This window comes from Palaemon carinicauda, chromosome 27 (assembly GCF_036898095.1).
Source record: "Palaemon carinicauda isolate YSFRI2023 chromosome 27, ASM3689809v2, whole genome shotgun sequence".
Classification (NCBI taxonomy): domain Eukaryota; kingdom Metazoa; phylum Arthropoda; class Malacostraca; order Decapoda; family Palaemonidae; genus Palaemon; species Palaemon carinicauda.
The window spans coordinates 90,056,281-90,071,094 of NC_090751.1; the positions used below are offsets into that span (position 1 = coordinate 90,056,281).

Here is a 14,814-nt window from a genome sequence, read left to right on the forward strand (position 1 = left end):
AGGACGTTGGAAAGACTTATCCAAAGAACGAACATAAGCCTGTTTAACAGGACGTTCGGTAACCAGTTTGCAAGGACGTTCAATAACCTTCTTTCTTAGAAGAACGCACGAGCACACTGTATAAAGGCAGGAACTCCTTGCTCTTGAAAGAACATTCGCGTTCAATAAAAGAACTGTGGACTGCGGACTTAGGAGAACGATCACGATCACTTCCTAAAGGACGTTTGTAGCGGCTAGCAGGAAGCTTAGATCCCCGATTACGAGGGCGTTCGGGAACACGTCTAGTTCGCTGCTCCGATCACGACCGCTGATATGAGATTTGTCGCTACGCTGGTATGATTGCATAAAGGACGAGAGCCTGCTTTGTATGTCTTAAAGAATTACAAAGTTAGGATCCGAACGTTGTGAAATCGGTGATGAAATCACAACGTTCTCCTCATCGCTAAACGGAACAGAGTGTCTAGAAGGCGAAAACCAGTCTGAAGGCTGCTTGGGAGCTTGGAATGAGGTAAAGCCAGGTCCTGAGTGCACAGAAGGACCCTTGAAAACGTCCAGCGTTCTAAAAGGACGTTTTATCGGGGACTTTCAAAAGGCTCTGGAGTATCCCAGTGACTACATCCAGGTTTTGAACTAGAAGGACGTCAATAGGCCTTATCATAGGACCTCTTAAGAGGTCTGGAAGCGAGCTTCCAGCCTCATTTAGGCAAGGGGTCATCCGAAGACGACGAAAAACACTTAACCTCACCTTTCCAATGGTGAGGGCGAACGTCCTGGGAGGCGCCCACAGGTACGTTCGAGGGGACGTCTGCTCGTTTGTTGAAGCCTCTCGTCTCCTTTCGCCTTTCGAGATTCCTTCTCCCAGGGGTTGGGGAGCTTGGAAGAGGTCTAGGACTAGGAGGATGACACACACAAACAGGCGCACTCTCCACTGTACTTAACTTCACTGAACTTGCACTTGCACTTTCACCTTTTAATATTTGCACATCAGACATCAACTGTGTCCTGTCCGCAGCCAAACATTCAACTTTAGCGCCGAGAGCTTGAATCGCCACTAACATGACAAATTCGGAGATAATTTGTATTTTTCCTAACCATACAAACCTTAGTATTTACATTGGGTTTACCTTTAAGCGTAGCTGAAATGGCGAGCCATTAGAATTTAACAAGGGTGTATTACCCCCACGCTAGTTAGCAGGGGGGTAGGGGGAGGGGTAGCTAGCTACCCCTCCCTCCCTCATACACCGGTGAACTGCTTCACTTCACTTAGAGGTAAGACTTGTCTTGGGGGACAGGGCTGGCGGGAAATATGTGTAAATAGCTAAGGTTTGTATGGTTAGGAAAAATACAAATTATCTCCGAATTCGTCATTTGTTCCGTAACCGAAATACAAACCACGCTATTTACATTGGGTGACTTACCCCTTAGGAAGGGTGGAAAGTCCCCAGCCATACTGGCTTTGGCTTTACCCGGGGACTCAGAATCCGAGTGAGTCGCACTCGAGAAAAGGAGTCCCTGCACCTCACAAGTTCCTTGCTCCGCAAGGAAACGTGTGGCCTACATAATCTTGTGTGTGAAGGAAGAAGTGTGACCCGTCCTAGGCAGTTGACCTGGAGTTCCAGAAGGAACTCTGGGTTAGGACGTTCCCAATACCACCTCGTCAGGGTATGGGGAACACGACAGTATTGACTCAATACTCGGAACACAAGGAGCATGGTTTACCTGCAGAGGTTTGAGGTCAGCTATGCAGAGACCAGGATGCTGCTTCCCAGTAGAGGGGACGATGAAGAAAGAAGGGCCAGACATACTTCTTTCGTTCATGCAGACTAAAACCTGATAACAATGCCCTCAACCTTCTGCTACCTGTCCAAAAAGGAGCCTGAGGTTAGACCAGCTGTTGTGTAGCCACCACAGAGCGATAGAAACGTATCGATACTCCTGTGGGTCACGTCCTGCAGGAAGCGGGCTGCGTAGGTCATTAGACGCTTCCAGACTCCAGCTTGTAGCACCTGCGTCACAGAGTAGTACTACTCGAAGGCGAGGGACGTTGCGATGTATCCGACATCGTGCTGTAGGGCGACGTGACGGGGGAGGGTCTGGATTCAGGTCGAGATGAATGTCCTTGAGTCCGAGCTAAAGAGGTATACTGGTGACTCTCCCGTGTCCTTCTTGTGCTCCCAACCCGGCTGCACGTGAGGACAAACTGCAGTTGTTCTCAAAGATAATCCCTCGATTCCTTTACTGGCAAGAAGGAGAAGGTTTGGGTCCTCTGATACAGAACGGAGACTCGAAATCTTGACGGAGTTGGACCGAAGGGCCGGGACCCCAAGATTCTGAGTCTAGCAAACAACTCAGGAGCGAACCTGAATATTGCCTTCCCCTATTCCTTAGAAAGGGCGGAGTCGTACGAGACCAAGAAGATTGCTTACACACTGGCCGAGGCCAGAGTGAGCAGGACCACCGTCCTCCAAGACGGAATACGATCAGAGGCCGAGACGTAATGGTTCTTGAGAAGATCTCTTAAGGGACTAAAAAGTCCGAACCATGCTCCATGGAGGAGGTCTCACTCCGACTGGGGGCAGGGACGTTCGCAGCTTCGCATGAGCGAAGAAAGGTCCAGCGGGAAGGAAAAAGTCTATTCCTTTCAGCCTGAAGGCCAGGGAAAGGCTGAGCGACAGGCTTCACTGCCGAGAGCGGAAAGGAGTTTCCTCCCGCCGAAAAGCAATAAGTTCGTTATTGATGGAGAAGAGGCCTCAAGGGAAGAGGTATCTCTCCCACGACACCAACCACAGAAGACTCTCCACTTCGCCTGGTAGACCCCTGCGGATGACTATCGCAGGTGACGCGACCTCCGCCCCGCGACTGTAGCGGGTTGTCTCTTCTTAAGAAGGAGGCGTAGTGTCTCCAGGCGTGAAGCCGAAGCGATGCCCCGGCTCGTGAAAAATGTTGTAGTGTGGTTGTTTGAGTAGCCTGTGCTGTGGGAGAAGCTCTCCCGGGAGTTCCGTCAGGGGAAGCAGAGGGTCCAGAAACCATTCCGCGTATAGTCACAGTGGAGCTCTCAGGGCCATCGAAAGGTTGACAGACAACCTGGTCTTGTTGAGACCCATTCTCAACAGACAACAATGGTGGGAAGACGCAGGCGTCGATGTTGTCCCACCATCACCGGAATGCATCTTGCCAAAGAGTCTTGGGATCTGAGACTGGGGGGAAGAACAGCGGAAGCTTGAAGTTCCAAGCTGTCGCGATCAGGTCCCCCAGGCCATGACTTGCTGGTTACTATAGGCCAAAGACCCCCAGGTACCCTCTATCTGCGAGGCTCTGCTCAGATAGTCTGAGAGAACATTCCTCAGCCCGAAATGAGCGAGCCGATAGTGGTATTGAGAGGATCTCGGATCATCTCAGTATACCTACTGCAAGATGCGAAGGTATGAAAATGCGTCCCTTGCTGGTTGGAATACGCCAGTACCATGAAGTCGTCGCGCACGGAGCGACTCGGCAGGAACTGTAGGATCTGTAGAGGGGCCAGACTACGCCCCCTAAGCCTGCCTGAATGATGGAGAGGTATCCTTCAGGTCCTGACCATAGGCCTGAACTGGAACATGCCCCCCCCCCCCTTTTCTTTGATGAGTCCGAGAACAGCATCAAAAATGTGGGGAAAGGAGGAAAAAAATCCACTCCCATCAAGAGGTTCCATAGGTCAACACCCATTGCAGGTCTAAACGTTCCGCTGGTCCCATAGGGGCCAGAAAGTCCGGTTAATCGTTGCCTGAAACCACCGGAACTTGGACCGCCCCACAGGGAACTTATCCTGAGGCGACCGTTCGGGACTTTAGACGGGTCAATGAGGAAAAGAGACCTAGGAAATGTTCCAAGGTAGGGCTGAAAGCTCTGCTTGACTGAGAACAGGTACTGCGACTCTCCTCAGCCTTACCACAGTCAACTGAAGGGAAGGCTCGGAGAAGGAGGCAACAGCATCTGGCGTCCCCAGGCGGTCACCCATCCAAGTACTGACCAGACCCGACGTTGCTTAACTTCGCTGAACGGACGAGAAGCGGTGTTTCCAATGTGGTAAGGCCGTTGACTCAATATCACGGCTAGATACTCCAGATGTTGAGGCAGAAGTAGAGAAGGCTCCTAGCAAATTACCATGATCCCTCACTCATGGCGTTGAAGAAGGTCGAACCCGAGCCTACCAGAGTTGACCAGACCTCCAAAAGGCGAAGGAGGCGGAAGCCTGCTCCTGAGCGGCCATGAGGAAAGCAGGGAAAGTTCTCTGGGGAAAAACCTGCGATGCCGCGGCAGGATTGCCACACTGCATCTTAAGTCTAGGCTGAATTCAAAGAGCTTCCTGGAAGACAGATGGAATGGAAACTGGAAGTACCCATCCTTCCCATCCAGGGCCTAAGGAGTCCTGCCGCCTCATTACCAGTCTGATCGATTCTGCTGTTCCACGCCGGACGAAGTTTGTTCGACAAACTTGATCAGAGCTGAGAGGTCGACGACGGAATTCCCGTTTCAGATGCTTTCCTTTGAGAAAGGATTGACTGAAGAAGCCGGGGGGGGGGGGAGCCGTCGACGACCTTATGGAGGACCTTCTCCTAAGGCATGGATCATTCTACCCAAACGGGCAAAACTCTTGCCGACCCTATGGCATAGAGGTTCAGTGACACTGAATTCGTTGACAGAGACGGAGAGATGGTAAGAGCAAGGCGCGATATCCTTGGCTGATCACGGAGATCGTGCAGGAATCGGCATCGGGAAGCTGTTATCCGGATGAGTAACCTTAGGCATCCTCCCAGCGTGAGACCTGCAAGGGGGGGTTGCTAATCCTAGAGTTAGTGAACTCTGCCGCTCCCTCTAGGATTATGCCCCCCCGGGAGAGCCTTCTGTGCTACCTGTCCCTGACAGGAGGGGACTGCTATTGGACACCTTATCTTAGCTGCCGTAGCCGGTCCGATAACTTAAGCCGACGAGGCTGAAAGAAGAGGCGCTGGAGGCCTGCAGGGTCTGGAAGAAAGCGCCTTGGATGAGTGAAAACGAAAGTCGACTTCCTCCACACAGCAGCTGTCCATGTCTCTGTTCTTGGGCACAAACAAGCTCTTCCCAAGGAAGGAAGAGTGTCTGAGCTTGTCGACATCCACGGATGAGACCCCGAGAGGAAGCCCTCGGTCACTGCGTCTAGATGGTCCAACATCGAGCTTGCCCGCAAGTTCGAAACTTGGCGACGAAACGCCAAGGTGCTTGAGCCCGAGAGGGGGAAAGTACCCATGATCTTCCTGGAGCTTCCTTGTACAAAACCACGGGTCGCAACCAAGGAGGGAAAGGACCTGGTAAGCTCCTTCCACGAGATGGAGAAGAGGAAGGGCTAAACCAGTCACCCCTTGCCCGACGGAGAAATCTCGAACGGAAAGCTCCCTGGCAAGACCCACCCAGGGAATGACGAGGAAGGGCTAACCCAGGTTCTGGAAAGAAGAATGTTGCTCAGACCTCCCTGAAGATTCTTCCTGCTCCTGCATGTGCCATGCTCTGCGTTTACGGGGTGAAGACCGTGTTCTGGAAATACGCTCCAGAAGACTCGCCAGGCTGGCCAGGTTGCGAAACCCCGATGGGAATCGCGGTCGCAATCGCCCTGGCGCTCGCGCGATGGCAAATCATGGTTTGTGCGTGGCCGACGTGGAAGCGCCCATGCGCGGGCACGCAGGAGCGCAGACGAAAGTGCACGAGGGAGCGCAGAAGGAGGGCGAGCGTGGTAGGAAGGGCGAGAGCTGGTGGTCGGAATGCGAAAGTTCACAGGCGAGCGATGACCCGTAGACAAGCAATGGATACTGCAGGAATCGAGCCGACGTTCGCGCGATGGAACACCGTAGGCTCGCGCGATGGAACACCGTCGGTTCGTGCGATGGAACACCGTCGGTTCGCGCGACGAAACACCGTCGGTTCGTGCGACGGAACACCGTCGGTTCGTGCGACGGAACACCGTCGGTTCGTGCGACGGAACACCGTCGGTTCGTGCGACGGAACACAGTCGGTTCGTGCGACGGAACACCGTCGGTTCGTGCGACGGAACACCGTCGGTTTGCGCGACGGAACACCGTTGGTCCGCGCGATGGAATACCGTTGATTCGCGCGCGGGCGCGCGGGTACATGGGCGCGTAGGCACGTGGGCGTGTGGTCGCGCAGGCGAGCGGGTGAGCGCAGGCAGTCGGGAGACCAATGGCGCGTAGGCGAGTGAAGGCGCGTTGGCAAGTGATGGCGCGTTGGCAAGCGACGGGGCGTTGGCAAGCGACGGCGCGTTGGCAAGCGACGGCGCGTTGGCAAGCGACGGCGCGTTGGCAAGCGACGGCGCGTTGGCAAGCGACGGCGCGTTGGCGAGCGGTGGTGCGTTAACAAAACGCTAGCGCGCAGGCGAAGAATCGCGCGGGCGCGTAGGCGATCGCTAACGCGTAAGCGACTAGGGATGGTTAGCACGCATCGCACTAAACAGAAGGCGCGCAGGTGCATCAGGAAGGTGAGCGCTGAAGCAAGCTGTCAATCAGGCGATCCTGGACGGTCAGGAAAAACCGTTGGCGCCCATTGGTGCGTGGCAGAAAAGGTGGTGCGTGGCAGAAAAGGTGGTGCGTGGCAGAAAAGGGCACGCAGATGTGCGCTGGCGATTGAAGAAAGCTGTCGCACAGAAGGACAGAGGTAAAGGTGAGCGCTGGCGAGCAGGAGGAGATCCACGGTAAGACTCAGCTACCGGAGATCGTGGTCCACAGCAGGCGAGTGCTAGATCGCTACTGATGGTGTCCAGGGGACCTGACATGCGTGGCATATCGATGGCGATCGTTGACGCGCAGGAGATCGCTGACGAGCAGGCGAACGTTGACGCGTCTGTGGTCGCTGGCGAGCTGGTGATCGCTGGCGAGCAGAAGGCAACGCGTGGAAACTTGTGCGTAGAAGAAGAGACCTTGTCCAAGACCTGAACCGAAGTTCTAGATTGCGCGGGCGAACGTGGGCGCGTATCAGGAACCAACAGGAACAGCAGCGACGATCATCAGGAGAGCGCTGACGAGCAGGAGCGCGCTGGCGAACAGGAGAGCGCTAGCGATTAGGAAAACGCTGATGAGCAGGAGAGCGCCTGTGCGCTAACACTGAGCAGGGAGAGCGCCTGTGCGCTAACACTGACCAGGAGAGAACACTGCAGAAGGGCGCGCAGGGGAACCCTGACACGCAAGGGAAGCACCCCTGTGGGAGGCAACCCTTTGCCCCGAAGGGACCGTTGTCCGTCAGAAGACTGTTGTCCGTCGGAAGACGAGGTCAGACTGCTGTCCATCTGCACCAGGGGCGGAAGGTCAAGAAGAAGGAGCTGCAGGCTGCATACGGAGATTCAAAAAGGCGCCTCTTAGCACCCTTATAGGGAGATGGGAGGCCCTTACAACGTAGCGGACGGTGAGCCTTACGGCGAAGGCGGCCAACAGCAACAACAGCAGAAGAGTCCTCCGAAGAGGAGTCTCTATGAGTGTACTCTCTCGCGAACGAAAGAGAAACACTTCGTAGAAGAGACGGGTCAGCCAGTGACCTAAAAAGAGCAATCCTCCGAAGAGGGGCTCCTGCAGTTGCCCAGCCCCTTGAGCGTTTCTGCAGGTGTGACAGCTCAGCACCAAGAGCATAGTCGCACGAAAAAAAAAAAAGGCAAGAGAAGAACCCCCGAAAGGGGAAAAACTCAAGCCCGGACAGGAAAACTTCCCTCAGAAGGAAAGTTACCCACCCAAGGAGGCGAGCCTCTTGAGTGTTCTAAAATGAACTGGAGAGCTGTCAATCGTCACGGGAGTACTTCCAGGAGAAGAAGACACGCCCCTGACGAAGATCCATAGGGGAGGCAGCAACAGCCGAATCCCCAGGCCTCAACAAGACAGCCCACTCCGTTGTCACATTACAGAAACGAACTAGATCGGTAACTGTGAAAAATAAAAACAAAAATCATTAGTTAACATTCATTCCCCCGGGAAGGCTCCGAAGAGGAATCCCGAGGGAAAGGAACACAAGAATTACACAACAGGCACGTGCCCTCACAACCACTTACACTCACGGAAGGAGAGCTGTAACCAACACAGAATTATAACAATTATAATTATGTAACTATGTACAGGGTAATTATGTAATTTAAAAATGAAAGAACACTAAAGAAAGAACGAAAACCCCGAAAGGAATCGTTCTACAAAAGCTGAAAAATCAACAAATACAATTAGATTCATAAACTAATTGAGACAAAACGTACGGCGTAGCAACCCCACCCACACGGGAAGGAAGCTACTCAGACGTAGTAAAAGTAACGTAGTAAAAGGGTGAACGACCTCAAAGAGAGAGAGAGAGAAAGACTGAAGTCAAACTCGAACGCGACCCATGAAATTACACCATGGTGGCCTAACTACCGAGGGCTCCACGGAGATATCGTACACTACACACACAAGCACAAACTCTGAAAAGGAAACTTACTGATTTCTATACTCAAATATACTGTATACATACACGAAAAAATGTTTACATATATATTGAGTAAAAGAAAAGTAAGTGATTAAGTAAAGACAAAACAAACAATGGCTGCCAAGCGAGGACAAAGACAGAGACGTCTGTCCATTGTCCGAGCCAAAAGTGAAGTGAAGTAGTTCACCGGTGTGTGAGGGGGGGAGGGGTAGCTAGCTACCACTTCCCTACCCCCCTGCTAACTAGCGCGGGGGTAATACACCCTCGTTAAATTCTAATGGCTCGCCATTTCAGCTACTCTAAAAGGTAAACCCAATGTAAATAGCGTGGTTTGTATTTCGTTACGGAACAAATATCTTTTAGTGAAGGTTCATTAGCAATTGCAATAGTGGGATCAGGATCTACCACTACAGGTGAAGGAATAGGATTAATGACATGGGAAGAGGAAATATCTCTAGATGAGCGAGAAGAACTACGCCTCAATCTATCCCTTTTGAGTTTATGTCTGTATCTATCAAACTCAATCCATTCATGCTCTGACAGCAAAACACATTCATCACAGCGATCACCTAAATCACACTCTTTACCTCGACATGCAACACAGAGAGAATGGGGGTCAAGAGAGACTTTAGCCTTACGGGTCTTACACCCACTAGTCACGCATAACCTAAAAGTTATAAGGGGGGTGGCCATTTTGAAATTTTAAGAGAATACAGACAAGCAAAGGTCAAAAATCATCTAATCCAAACAAAATCAAGAAATATCCAAAGCGAGATAAAAAACAAGCAGGAGTCAATAACCAAAGATTTGTACTTCACCAAAAAAACGATCAGTAATGACGGAGTAGAATTCACATGTCACCGCTAGCGACGGCAGGGAATATATGAGGGTCACTGGAATGGTTCCCAGGTACCTCACTAGGGTGTAGGGGTGGTACACCTGGCTATCCAACTGGCGGTTGGCGCGAGTTTCGAATTTTTTGCCGTTGACGTCGGGGACGTAAGCTATATATATAACTACCGGGCAAGTCTTGTGCTTAAAAAAAAGCGTTAATGGCTGCCAATATGACGGCGAGGATGAGAGCGGACACGTCCGACCACCATCCGAGCCGAAAGAAAAGTGAGCTCAATCACAGGTGTGTGACGGGGAACGGTAGCAAGCTACCCTACCTACCTACGCAAACTAGCTGTGTGGGTAGTTAACTGTCGTTAAAAATTAATGGCTCATCATTTCAGCTACGCAGAAAGTAATACCCCTATTAAATAGCGTGGTTTGTATTACAGTTACGGAACAAACGCACATTTATGTTGATCCATTTATGTCCTTTCATACAATCCTTTAAAAATTTTCCCTTTTTAATAATTGTCTTGGGGGGGGGAGTATTTGTAAGGACAACGTCCTACAATGCTTGGAGCACTCTTTTTACCTTTGTACATATTCTGTGTAAATACCCTGTAAATATTGTTTATGCATTTAGGCGCAGAATCACCTGCCCTTCATTTTTATGCAAGACTCATTGTTATATGTCAAGCGTAGGCTTTTATATTAACCATAAAGTCAATGTAAGAGAACACAAATGCCCAGCATTTCTCACCTGTTCGCGGTTGGACAGTCACCTACCGAGATCACTACATTTCCATCCGCAGAGTCAATGTATTTGACCTGTCTCGGAAATAAAGCATCACTCGACTATCGTCTGTCTCTTATACCTCACAATATTGCATTATCATGCAACACCAGTTCACAATAAGGGCAGCACTATCAGCAGCACAAATAATACCATGGCAGAAAGGAGAGTGTTGGGCTGGTGTGGAGAGGTGGGATACGGAGGATGTGGGCATGGATAAGTGATGTTCTTAAAATTCATCAAATATAATTGAAAACCTCAGAGTCACACCTCTTATTCAATAAAGCAAGACACTTGAATTAAGAGAAGGCCAAAATGTCAAATTCGTAGGTAATTTGTATTTTTCCTAACTATACAAACCTTAGCTATTTAATAGGGGTTATTACTTTCGGTGTAGCTGAAATGACGAGCCATTAAATTTCAACAGGGGTTTACTACTCCACCGCTAGTTAGCGGGGTGTAAGGGGGGTAGCCTGCTACCCCCCCCCCCTCACACACACACCTGTGCTTGAGCTAACTTTGCTTGGAGGTAAGACTTCAAGGGGGATAGGGCTGGAGGGCAAGTTTGATTAAATAGCTAATGTTTGTATAGTTAGGAAAAATACAAATTACCTACAAATTTGTCATTTGTTCCGTAACTGACATACAAACCACGCTATCTAATAAGGGTGACTCACCCATTAGGAAGGGTGGAAAGTCCCTGCCAGTACTGGCTTTTGGCTTTGCCCGGGGACTCAATATTTGAGTGTGTTCGCACTCAGCAATAAGGAGTCTGTGCATCTAGCTAGAACCTTGCTACGCAAGGACTGCGGCCTACGCAAGCTGTGTGTGAAGGTAAAATAAAGTGTGACTCATCATAGTAAGTTGACCTGTAGTCCCTTAGAAGGAAACTTTAGGCTAGGACTCTCCCAATACCACCTCGTCAGGGTATGGGGACGTGACAGTATTATCTTAACTCGGAACACATGGAAACATAGTTTACCTGCAGTGGTTTGAGGTCAGCTGTGCAGAGAACCCAGGATGCTGCTTTCCCCAAGAGAGGGGAGGATGAAGAAAAGAATAAGGGCCAGACAAATATGACAAATTCGGAGATAATTTGTATTTTTCCTAACCATACAAACCTTAGCTATTTACATTGGGTATTACTTTCGGCGTAGCTGAAATGACGAGCCATTAGATTTTAACGAGGGTTTCCTACCCCGCGCTAGTTAGCAGGGGTAGGGGGAGGGGTAGCTTGCTACCCCTCCCTCCCTCACACACCGGTGAAATGTCTCACTTCACTTAGAGGTAGGACTTGACTTGGGGGACAGGGCTGGCGGGAAATATGTGTAAATAGCTAAGGTTTGTATGGTTAGGAAAAATACAAATTATCTCCGAATTCGTCATTTGTTCCGTAACCGAAATACAAACCACGCTATTTACATTGGGTGACTTGCCCCTTAGGAAGGGTGGAAAGTCCCCAGCCATACTGGCTTTGGCTTTACCTGGGGACTCAGAATCCGAGTGAGTCGCACTCGAGAAAAGGAGTCCCTACACCTCACAAGTTCCTTGCTCCGCAAGGAAACGTGTGGCCTACATAAGCTTGTGTGTGAAGGAAGAAAGTGTGACCCGTCCTAGGCAGTTGACCTGGAGTTCCAGAAGGAACTCTGGGTTAGGACGTTCCCAATACCACCTCGTCAGGGTATGGGGGACGCGACAGTATTGACTCAATACTCGGAACACAAGGAAGCATGGTTTACCTGCAGAGGTTTGAGGTAAGCTATGCAGAGACCAGGATGCTGCTTCCCCAGTAGAGGGGACGATGAAGAAAGAAGTAAGGGCCAGACATACTTCTTTCGTTCATGCAGACTAAAACCTGATAACAATGCCCTCAACCTTCTGCTACCTGTCCAAAAAGGAGCCAAAGGTTAGACCAGCTGTTGTGTAGCCACCACAGAGCGATAGAAACGTATCGATACTCCTGTGGGTCACGTCCTGCAGGAAGCGGGCTGCGAAGGTCATTGGACGCTTCCAGACTCCAGCTTGCAGCACCTGCATCACTGAGTAGTTCTACTCGAAGGCGAGGGGCGTTGCGATGTATCCGACATCGTGCTGTAGGGCGACGTGACGGGGGAGGGTCTGGATTCAGGTCGAGATGAATGTCCTTGAGTCCGAGCTAAAGAGGTATACTGGTGACTCTCCCGTGTCCTTCTTGTGCTCCCAACCCGGCTGCACGTGAGGACAAACTGCAGCTGTTTTCAAAGATAACCCCTCGATTCCTTTACTGGCAAGAAGGAGAAGGTTTGGATCATCTGATACAGAACGGAGACTCGAAATCTTGAAGGAGTCGAACCGAAGGTCCGGGACTCCAAGATTCTGAGTCTAGAAAACAACTCAGGAGCGAACCTGAATGTTGCCTTCCCCTATTATCTTGAAAGGGCGGAGTCGTACGAGACCATCAAGATTGCTTACACACTGGCCGAGGCCAGAGTGAGCAGGAGCACCGTCCCCCAAGACAGAATACGATCAGAGGCCTGACGTAATGGTTCTTGAGAAGATCTCTTAAGGGACTAAAGAGTCCGAACCATGCTCCATGGAGGAGGTCTCACTCCGACTGGGGGCAGGGACGTTCGCAGCTTCGCATGAGCGAAGAAAGGTCCAGCGGGAAGGAAAAAGTCTATTCCTTTCAGCCTGAAGGCCAGGGAAAGGCTGAGCGATAGGCTTCACTGCCGAGAGCGGAAAAGAGTTTCCTCCCGCCGAAAAGCAATACAGTAACTCCGTTATTGGTGGAGAAGAGGCCTCAAGGGAAAAGGTATTTCTCCCACGACACCAACCACAGAAGACTCTCCACTTCGCCTGGTAGACCCCTGAGGATGACTATCGCAGGTGACGCGACCTCCGCTCCGCGACTGTAGCGGGTTGTCTCTTCTTGAGGAAGCGGCGTAGTGTCTCCAGGCGTGAAGCCGAAGCGATGCAACGGCTCGTGAAAGATGTTGTAGTGTGGTGGTTTGAGTAGCCTGTGCCGTGGAAGAAGCTCTCCCGGGAGTTCCGTCAGGGGAAGCAGAGGGTCCGGAAACCGTTCTGCGTATAGTCACAGCGGAGCTCTCAGGGCCATCGAAAGGTTGACAGACAACCTGGTCTTGTTGAGACCCATTCTCAACAGACAACAATGGTGGAAAGACACAGGCGTCGATGTTGTCCCACCATCACCGGAAAGCATCTTGCCAAAGATTCTTGGGGTCTGAGTCTGGGGGGGAAGAACAGCAGAAGCTTGAAGTTCCAGGCTGTCGCGATCAGGTCCCCCAGGCCAGGACTTGCTGGTTACTATAGGCCAAAGACCCCCAGGTACTCTCTATCTGCGAGGCTCTGCTCAGATAGTCTGAGAGAACATTCCTCTGCCCGAAATGAGCGAGCCGATAGTGGTATTGAGAGGACCTCGGAACATCTCAGTATCTCTACTGCAAGATGCAACGGTATGAAAATGCGTCCCCTGCTGGTTGGAATACGCCAGTACCATGAAGTCGTCGCGCACGGAGCGACTCGGCAGGAACTGTAGGATCTGTAGAGGGGCCAGACTACGCCCCCTAAGCCTGCCTGAATGATGGGGAGGTACCCTTCAGGTCCTGACCATAGGCCTGAACCGGAACCTGCCACCCCCCCCCCCTTCCTTTGCTGAGTCCGAGAACAGCATCAAAATGTGGGGAAAGGACGAGAATATCCACTCCCATCAAGAGGTTCCATAGGTCAACCCCCATTGCAGGTCTAAACGTTCCGCTGGTCCCATAGGGGCCAGAAAGTCCGGTTAATTGTTGCTTTGATACCACCGGAACTTGGGCCGCCCCACAGGGAACTTATCCTGAGGCGACCGTTCGGGACTTTAGACGGGTCGATGAGGAAAAGAGACCCAGGAAACGTTCAAAGGTAGGGCTGAAAGCTCTGCTTGACCGAGAACCGGTACTGCGACTCTCCTCAGCCTTGCCACAATCAACTGAGGGGAAGGCTCGGAGAAGGAGTCAACAGCATATGGTGTTCCCAGGCGGTCACCCAACCAAGTACTGACCAGACCCAACGTTGCTTAACTTCGCTGATCGGACGAGAAGCGGTGTTTTCAACGTGGTATGGCCGTTGACTCAATATCATGGCTAGATACTCCAGATGTTGAGGCAAAAGTAGAGAATGCTCCTAGCAAATTACCATGATCCCACACTCTTGGTAAAGACCTGGAAGCTTGTCCCGGTGAAGAAGAAGGTCGAACCCGAGCCTACCGGAGTTGACCAGACCTCCAAAAAGCGAAGGAGGCGGAAGCCTGCTCCTGAGCGGCCATGAGGAAAGCAGGGAGAGTTCTCTGGGGAAAAAACCTGCGATGCCGCGACGGGATCGCCACACCGCATCTTAAGCATGAACACCTGTAGTCTAGGCTGAATTCCAAGAGCTTCCTGGAAGATGGATGGAATGGAACCTGGAAGTACCCGTCCTCCCGATCCAGGGCCTAAGGAGTCCTGCCGCCTCGTTACCAGTCTGATCGACTCTGTTGTTCCATGCTGGATGAAGTTTGTTCGACAAACTTGATCAGAGCTGAGAGGTCAACGACGGAATTCCCGTCTCAAATGCTTTCCCAGAAGAAAGGATCGACTGAAGAAGCCGGGGGGGGAGCCGTCGACGACCCTATGGAGGACCTTCTCCTAAGGCATGGATCCTTCTGCCCAATGGGCAAACCTCTTGCCGACCCCATGGCATAGAGGCTCAGT

The 14,814-nt window shown here is 51.4% G+C and overlaps 1 protein-coding gene, 1 non-coding gene and 1 pseudogene across 2 annotated transcripts in view; 1 reads left to right on the top strand and 2 right to left on the bottom strand.

Annotated features, from left to right (window-relative positions):
* The window catches only part of LOC137620794 (uncharacterized), a 518,290-nt gene that overhangs the window by 157,909 nt on the left and 345,567 nt on the right, over positions 1-14,814 (top strand). The window lies entirely within an intron of this gene.
* LOC137621258 (5S ribosomal RNA) lies at positions 3,961-4,079 on the bottom strand (annotated as a pseudogene).
* LOC137621267 (5S ribosomal RNA) lies at positions 14,078-14,196 on the bottom strand. Its single transcript, XR_011040198.1, has one exon. It is a non-coding gene; the product is annotated as a 5S ribosomal RNA (ribosomal RNA).